Below are 9,686 nucleotides of genomic sequence, written 5' to 3'. Positions count from 1 at the left end.
AGCAACCATCTCCGGAGAGCGAGGTTTCCTTGAAGAAGGTCTCAAGCTCATCAATGTATATTATGAATGAAATGGGGGAGAGAGAGTAGCCCTGCTTCACCCCAATGGTATTGTGAATCAGATTAGAGAAATCATTAGGAGTCTGAAATTTGCCAACCACTATCTCATATAATCGCATGATCGTTGTCAAAAGAATGTATGAAATACCAATGTCTTCGAACCTTTGGAAAAGGGGTCCACAGGGAATGAAGTTGAAAGCCTTACGGATGTCTATGAAACAGCAATAGACTTTCGCAATACGATGTCGAGCCTTCTCACTAATGGCTTGCAATGTCAAGATGTGATCCATAGTCTGATAATTGGTACGAAACCTGACCTATCCTCTACCATGATACCGCTGCCTATCGAGGTATCCAGACAAGATGGTATTCAAAACCGTGGCATAGAGCTTGGCAAAGGTATGCCCAACCATGATGGTCCTGTAGTTGTCGGGGTCTAAAACCAACTCGAACTTATAGATGAGACAAATCACGTGTCTCAACTAAGAGTTAGTAAACCCAGTGCAAACCACTGTGTTGAAGAGTGTCGGAATAAAATAACAAAGGATCAGAGTACCAAGCTTGAAGAGCTTTGCCTGAAAACCTTCCTCATCAGCAGCCTTGCTATATCTCATGAGTCTAATGGCCTCACCAATGGTGGAGGAAGTGAAAAGATAGCAGTGTGGGGGGACAAGAGGTTGAGTGGGCAAAGGGTGGAGGTATGGAACACTAACGAGTGTCAGTCGAGGTCAGAAGGCAGGGGAACAAGGTATGCCAGAATGTTTTTGGGTCATGAGCAAGAGTGCCGCAAAGAGATATGCACTATGAGCCCATAAAAACTTGCTTCTTGAAATGAAGAAGGCAGTGGCAAGAAGAACGCAATTGAGTGTAAGAGGGGGAGTGTGCCACAAAGGAAGCACGCAAGGAGCGGTGGAAAGATTTGTAATCCTCGTCGAACCACTGATTCATGGGGCAAGATTTTCGGCTAGTGGGGCTGCGATGGGAGGAAGTGTAATGGGGGATGGAAAGGAAGGCAAACTCCCATAAAGCAAAGGCAATGAGGTCGAAAAGAGGAGCATGGGAGATAATCAACAAGTGGTCGTAGGGTAGAAGTCATCTAAGCTGGAGGGTGAAGAGGTAGCAATCGCAATCCGAGAAGCAAAAAGGGGACTACATCTCAAAATGACTACTTCGTGAAATCATTTGGTGGACAATGACATGGCTATTTAAATCCCCTATCCTTTTATGTATCTTTCTAGTTCTTGAATAAAGTTTTACCCCTCTTTTAGTGCAACATTTGCAAATTGACTTTAAACTCTTTTAGTCTAAGTGAGACAGATTGTTAATACTGTTTCACTAGCCTAAAATATCTAGCATAATAAATGTAATTTCTGCCATTCAGCTTTTTTAAAGTGAGGTTTTATAAAAATCCATTTTATATGAAGCAATGTCTCCCTACTAAAGGGCTGGAAAGCAGTTTGGTTGTCAACGTACCATAATTGAATTAGTTGGCACTTAGTAGCTCACTATTCAAGAATTACAAGGGTTTATAAATAGTGGAATGGCTGGACAATACCAAGAGAAGCTAGTGTCAACTATTCTTAAGATGAAAACTAATGAATACAACAGCTAGCAAATTACCAATGCTGAACACCTGTAAGATTTGGAATCAAATATTTGACGAAAATACAATATTTAGTGAGTACAATGGACCCCAAATGATTGTAAGATTTTAGAGTTGTCGCAGGAAGTGCTAATTATCAAAGGACTTCAAGTATAATAGATACCTACCAATGCTTCAAAATTGAGGCACTGTCCCATATCTGGGAAAACATGAAGTGGCTAATATTCAAGTTCACCTTTTCTGTAGCCATGAGTTCAAGGTGTTACCTTATACTGCAATTTGCTAAACTGTTATGTGTTAAGAACTCAAGTTTACTAAATTATTACCTAAGCTCTCTCTCTTACGAATCTTTTGGATGAGGGTCTCGAAACAGCTTTGAAGTGTGCAATTGTCAAACAATTCAAATTCAAAGTATTTTGCAGAAGCTGAAGGCAGGGACTATGCAGCCATGAAAAGCCTTGAGTATACCTAGCGGAAACACTTAGTTTATTTTCTAAAAAGTTTTAAAATGTTATACAATGCAAATGGTTTGTGCGGCTGGATTGCCATATCGAAGTTGAAGGGGGTTGGTGAAAGGGAAGCTTAAATAGAGTGTGGATCACCTGCATCTGGGTTGCAGAGGGAAGGTAAAGCTCTCCTGATGATAGACTTGTTTCTGTCAGAATTTTGGAAGTTGTGCATTATTTCAGATTTTGTATGGATTTTTACTGCCATGTTATACAGTTTATCAAAACAGGGTTATTCCCATTATAGACTTTTTTTTCTGTTGGTTCCCATGAAAATTCAGAGCATGTTGCAAGAAGTGCGGGGTTGTTCTAGAGGTGTAGCTGTGACTGGGGGAGGTAAGGCAGGTAGCTAATATTGATTGTAGATAGCCTGCATCTAGGGAAAACAAGGGAAGGTAAAAGCCCTCCTGATGAGACTAATTTCTGTCAGAAGGTTGGTTGTATGTACTATTTAGGGTTTTGTATGGACTTTTAGTGGCATATTGTATAGTTTATCAAAAAAATGGTTATAACCATTCTAGGCCAGTTTTTATTGGGTAGCTCCTGAGTGGATCATGCTATGAATCTCTTTTGGCCAGCAACATACATAGGAGATTAGCTGTTTTTTCTTGGTAGGTTCAGGGGTGGGTCTTAATGGCCTTGTTGTAACACGTATATGCTCCATATTTCATATAAGGATTATGACCCCAACGATCCCTCAATTTACCATTTAAAGAAAGTAGTCGTGTTCACTGTATTGCAAACATTCTTGTTGCCTTAGGAGTCTTCTTTATTCTTAGGCAAATCTTGGAAAATGATCTGTCCTACCAATTTACTTTGAATATAAAACAATGCTGCTAAATGTGTTTGAAATTTTTTAATCTCAGACTAATTTCCTTACTACATCTTTATAGCACAAAATTGCTCCAAATTTAGATGTCAGGATGTAGAAAGCATTTTCTATGCAGTTTACATCCAGAAATATTTTGTGTTGCCATGCCACTAGTTGTATCAGTTTCTTAATGACCATTGGCAAGAAATGTTTTTTTGATCAAATAAAACTAAATGTAAACCTATCGTGGCTCATCACAATCTGTTTTGATGAATTAATTATTATATAGATTGCTTTGTACTTGGGAAATTGGCTACTCTTAAATTTTTCACTGTAATTAAAGAAGTCTCAAGATTGTATCAGGTTCTGGTAAACAAAAATCATGTTTTAACAATAGAGAAGAACATCAAGGTTTTTTTTGAAAGATAACAAGCAGCCTGGATTACTACACTTCATATTTTCTAAATATTAATCACCTGAATATTGTCATTATGTATTACAAGCAAATTGACCCTTTTAAGGAACAACTGTGTAATGTGTTTGATTAGCAAGATTTTCTTGATTTTAGTTTGGAATTACAAAATATATTTACTTTTACAGGACCACAAGATATAACATGAGTTTTGCAAGTGTGGAAAACCATTAAAAGCACCAACATGTTTCATCAGATTTGGCTCAAATAACTTACTCATTGTTCAAAATTAAACTTCAGCCTAAAAAGAATAAGCAGATCTTCACAAAGCCGTAAGGAACCCCAGTCACATCTTCAGATGTACATGGTATTGAAAGGAAAAAGAAAAAGAAAATTAGGACCCTGTAAATAAAGTGTGACAAATGCCCAGATGCGTTTGAACATAAATTGTTACAAATGCACCTCCAGTGCACTTCCTCTAGCATCTTGTAATGCTCCTTTGTGGAATGGGATTTAATAACAAACAATTATTAAGAAAATTAAACTATAAATATAATTACTAGTTAAGTTAAATGAAAGGTCAAGGGGGAATGTAGTGAAAAGTTGTGACTCCCTCAACATAAAATATAATTTCATTTGGAAAGGGAATTGGATGGAGCAAGGAAAATGGGAAAATGAAATATGGAATAATCAGGTTGGAATTGGAGAAGAATTCAAAATAAATCTGAATTAGAAATAAAGTGCGATAATTAAAATTAGTTAAGGAGCAATTAAAAAGTGGGAGACACACTCTTGGAAAGATATTTTAAGAAGTTGTAGAGTGCATTTGAGAGGAGCAAGAGTTTGCATCAGACTTACATTTGCAGCTCTGCAAGTGAGAAGAAAGAAAGATCATCACAGAAAGGTTTAAAGCATTATTGTAAGAAGAGTTTATAGCAGAACTGTATGGAGGGTATATGCAGCTTTAAAAGATGAATATTTGAAATTATAAAGGCAAATGCTCATGCAAATTAAGAAGGAAAGTCAATGCGGACTTGAAGGATAACTATAAAGAGATGGCATAGGTTAAGGAGAATCAAGACAGAAAGTTAATGGATAAGAGAGAATAAGGATGTGACTTTCAAAAGGCACAAAGGAATGAAATGAAATGAAAAAGTTTTAATGACGTCCATGAGACCATGCGGTCTAAGGGACCACACTAAGGATTGATCACTCCGGTTGCTGTCGTTTCTCCAGGCTGTCCCTATTTTTGTGGATCTGAATTAAGAAGATAGCTGCCTAGTTCTTTTATGTCGTTCACCCGTAATGTATCCTTGTATTGGCTGTGAATGTCTTCATAAGTGGTACACTCTTCGATAAAGTGTTGTTCGGTTTCCACCACACCTTTTTTGCAAAACGTACATATCCTTTCTTCCCACCCTTCTTTAGGAACATTCCATCGACCTGTTTCACAAAGTAGATGATGAGAGCTGGTTCTCAGTTGAGCAATTAAGATTTCTGCCTTTCCTATAATTGCTGATCCTAAATATTCTTTATCCTCATGCTCCCATGTGGGATTAAATTCTTTAATGTAGTAGGCTTTTTTTTCTACCTACCTGATTTGTCCACATGGCGGTCCTGAACTTCTCTAACAACCATTTTTTGAGGGGTTGTGACTCTTTTAAAGAGTTGTAATAATGAAATGTTGCAACTCTCCCATCGTGAATATATAAATAGGGAGAAAAGTCATTTGTTGAAGGCATGGAAGAAAGAATCATCATAAGGTAACTAAGTTCTGATCTGCTTAAAGGGAGCATAGGAATTAAGGAAAGATTAATGGGAGGAGGAGGAGAGTGGGGTAAGGAAGTACCTTCTGAAGGGCACCAATGATAGAAGGGTTCTGGCCCTTTTAAAGGGTGGTAACTGTGAAAGGGTGTGACCGTTGCAAGGGGAAGAAGTTAGGAAGAGACGTGTCTCTTCCTCACATTGGAAGATATAAAGAGGAGAAGGTTTTATTTGAGGGCATCCAAGGGAGATAAATATAGGTAAAATATATTACTCTCAAAGCCAAAAATGGGAAGTGGTCACTCAATTGTTATATAAGATGTTGACCCTTTCACAAATAATATGGTAAGGATCAATTATCTATCGTTGCTCACCAATGCATCAATCAGCATTCACTCAATCATCACTCCTCAATCTAAGAATTTCAGATTCATTCAACCATCAGCCTAGTTACCAGATTCGTCACTTTACCCTCGGATCCGGATTCGGGTCCGATTCGGATCCGGATCCTCAAGGATCCGCGGCAGGGTCATAAAGAAATTGCAAAAAAGTGAGCCCAGCCCCATTTTTTAATGTTTTTTTTTTTTTTTTCTAAAGGCCCTAAACCCTAAAAACGACCCTCTAAATCACAATGCAAGTTCATTTACTATCTATTTTGCTCTCTCATACTTGCTAGTTTGAAGTAAAGAGCTCATGAAAATAGATTAATTATCAATGTCATTGATCAAGTATACTAGATTCATAGATGCATACTATGAAATGATTTAGTTTTAGAATTATGTATATTTCTCTTATTTTTTAGTATATATAATGCATATATGTATTATATATATATATATATATATATATATATATATATATATATATATATATATATGCATGAATCCTCCATGAATCATAATTGGGAAAAAAAAAATCCACGAATCCACGGATCTGATCCCGTGCCCAAATCGGATTCGTGTCACGAATCGGCAACTATGACCATCAGTTCAGTAACATATCAAATCATTGAATCAGAGGAAATCATTCTATCATTCATCAAACACCAACGGGGAATCAAACAAACAGACCTGCAGTTAATTATTCAATTAATTCAATCAGTCTACATTAACTATTCAATCATCGCCACTAAGAAAGAAATATAAAAGGTAAGAAGAGCAAATAATTCAGACTAGTAGGTTTCTGGATATGAGTATTTAATGATACATATATTAATTTATTAGTATTTTTCATGATTGTTCTATCTGGTATTTGTCCATTTTAGAAATAGAAATTATGATAAGTGATTTTATATGTAGATACATACCCACAGATTATATGCATCTATACATCAATGATCTAATATGCATTTCATAGCTATCTGATTTTGTAGTGATAGGTATATTGTTGGTAAAATGACTTAATACAGAAGAATGTAAAATATGTTATGTTCCTAATTGCTGAAATCAATAATGATAAGGAAAGTGAGAGTTACCATTGAGAGAACGGTGATGAGGTCACCTTCTACGCACACCATCTCATGGTTGTAACCGTGTAGTCCCCATGGGACCAAAGGGGGATGAAGAGGACTGCCTTTGTGCTAGGAGGGATAGACTTTTGAGGCACCCTGCTATGAATGATTCTTGCAGTCCTTGGTAAATAGGTGTTCAATCAGTTCAAGGCAAGTTATTAGTGGCGAGACGAGGAAAAACAGTGATAGGACCCCCCACTAGGTATACCATCTCATATGTATGGCACGGGCCACATAAGACCAAGAGGAATGGCATTTCCACTCTTGGGCCTAGGGTAGGAGGTTTCTTGGGCACCTCATCAATCACCCTAACTTACCACTTCTGTGGGTGGGTCACCTCAATGTTGATTCTAGCAATCCATTGACTTGATCATATTTGAATATTTCTAATTGAAGAAATCTAACTATGAAATATGATTCTGAATAACCCTGATTGTGGTGCAGGGCTTCAATCAAAGTGAAAGGTATCCCTTAAGGCTTAAACCCTACTTGTTCAGCAAAAACTGTGATCTAGGTCAAAGTTTGGATACTCGTAATTTGGGGACATTACACAACTCTCTAAAAAAACAAGAAAAATCTCTGTATTTCCTGCCTGTAATCTATCATCTATACATTGACTGGAGAAAATAGATAAATTTTTCATTAGACTTCTGTAAAATATATCTATTGAATAGAAATAAATGCCTCTGCCAAACCGTTAACTTGTCACCCAAGTCTGCTATTGTACAAATGGAGAATATATAGAGCAACAGAAAAGGAAAATAAGAAAGAAGAGTGCAATGCATATGGGTTACCAGCAAAATCTAACATCTCTTTAATATCTCGGACAAATCCATAAATTGCAAATATCATTGAATACAAGTGAAAGCACAAATCAAACTGAAATCTTTAGTCAGTCAGTGAAAGGGGAGAGACCACGATTACTGCCTATAATTACTGGTGGAGGAAACCATAATCATTTTTTTATTTAAATTGTTGAATTCAGTTTTGTCCCCCTTATCAGATTTGGAGATGATTGAATTGTTCAGTCAATTGACAGAAGATAGCAGGAAGATCCTCTGGCAATTTGAAATACAGATGATAAATCAAAGTTGGACCTAGCACAGATGCTGAAGTCTGCTGTCCCACAGCATTTTGGGATTCATTCCCTGAAATAATCCGGCTATGGATTTTTAATCAACATAAGCCATACAACTTAAAATTTCCAATAGAATAACTTCCAGCCAATATATTGTTCTATATGCAGCAAGATATCTAAATTTTCTAATCACAGATAGGATTTGTTTCAAAATAAGTTGACCAGTCTCCAACACTTAACACCACCAACCAATTACAATTTGTCACCTACTAATAAGATATTATACAGTTCACTTCAATCACCAGTTCCCTTGATATTTGCATTGTTTGATGAACTTGATAGCTGGTAGTGCTACAGGAACGTCAGAACTTGAGGATGCTCCAATCTTCTTTGCAGACTTGATTGTAGCGAAGAAATGTCTTCCTGTAAGTCTCAGCAGAACAAATACAGTAGCCCCCACAAACTTCAGATTCCACCTTATCACTTCTGTCATAAGCTTGATATTTCATTGATCAATGCAACTGCCAAAGCTGTCTGGGGCTACGTCCAGGCAACCTAGCAGTCTCATGTTTTATTTCAGCTTAAAAATTTAAACTCCAAATAATCCTATTGCAAAATAAAATTTTGCTCATAGGACCATCCTCTTCCTAAAAAATAGTGCTTAATCCCCTGGTCATAGAGTCCCTACCTAAACTTGGCTAGAGAAAAAAATCAAATTAATTGCCACTTGAAATGACCCTGCGTCCATCACGGAAATACAGGAACAGCTTATGTGGGATTTTAAAATATTATAAGTGTCACATCCCAATTTTTGACCCAATTTTAAATGTTTATATAACCGTTGAGGTTTCACGTGAAGTTAGTTGATAGTTAAAAATTGTTATAATCATGGAAAATGGTAAGATGGTTAAACGTTATAATTTCATATGAAGATGACATGCTAGTTAACTATTATAATGATAATTTAAAGCTATTTTGGGAAGTTGGTTATTTATCATGAAGTCATAGGAATTGAAAAAGCCGGTTAGCCATTATGATCATTTATGATTAATAAATTGTTATGGTAATATGATTTAATTGTGAAAAAATTCCTTGTAGGGAGCACGTCAAAAGGCTAGAAGTATTGTCAGAAAAGAATTGGGCACAAGGGCATCACCATCATTGGGCAAATAGGTATGAATCTTGAATCACCATGGCTAAGGGTAAACGACTAGGCAAACAAGAGCGTATGTTGGACAATATGTATGAGCTATTTTGACAATCAATAGAATATTAAATATTTAAATATAATAAAAATGTTGGTATTCTCATCACTTCAAAATAATATATCTATATCTATATCTATATATGTATGTATATATGTGCACATAAGTATAAAAGTATGGTGCCACCATAGTATTAAATTATAAAAGCTCATCTCTATTAATATACATATACATAAATATGTGTATACCTTGAGAGGATATGAAGATAGAATAATCTTCCAAGTATACATATATTTAGATAAGCATATCGTATCCTAATAGGTATAACCTTGGACAAAATAATAATATGATGACACCATTCAAAAATTATATATATATATAATTCTTTTGATAAGGAGACCTTCGAATTCTTTCCTCATAATTATAAGTCTCTATAAGAGACAAAGAGTACACTTGGCATTTTCTTTTAAAATTGGTGAACCAAGAAGCCGTTCTCTTTTTATAACTGCTACCAAGAGTCATGGCTTCCTTTAAGCCTTCTATATTATTTCCATATGTTTTTATGTTCGAACATAAGTTGGAGAGCAAGCACCCAATTCTATAGTTTTACTTCTTTTTCTTTTCTTATTTCTGCGACTATATTGAAGGAAATTCGAGCTTTTGTTCCTATCATTTGAATGGTCTTCGAATCTGAATTCCGCATTTGAAAAGCAAACTTCAAGAGCTGGCCATTTGAAG

This window comes from Cupressus sempervirens, chromosome 3 (genome assembly GCF_028749045.1).
Source record: "Cupressus sempervirens isolate cs-2001-9-10 chromosome 3, ASM2874904v1, whole genome shotgun sequence".
Lineage (NCBI taxonomy): Eukaryota > Viridiplantae > Streptophyta > Pinopsida > Cupressales > Cupressaceae > Cupressus > Cupressus sempervirens.
This window is presented reverse-complemented; position numbering follows the sequence as displayed.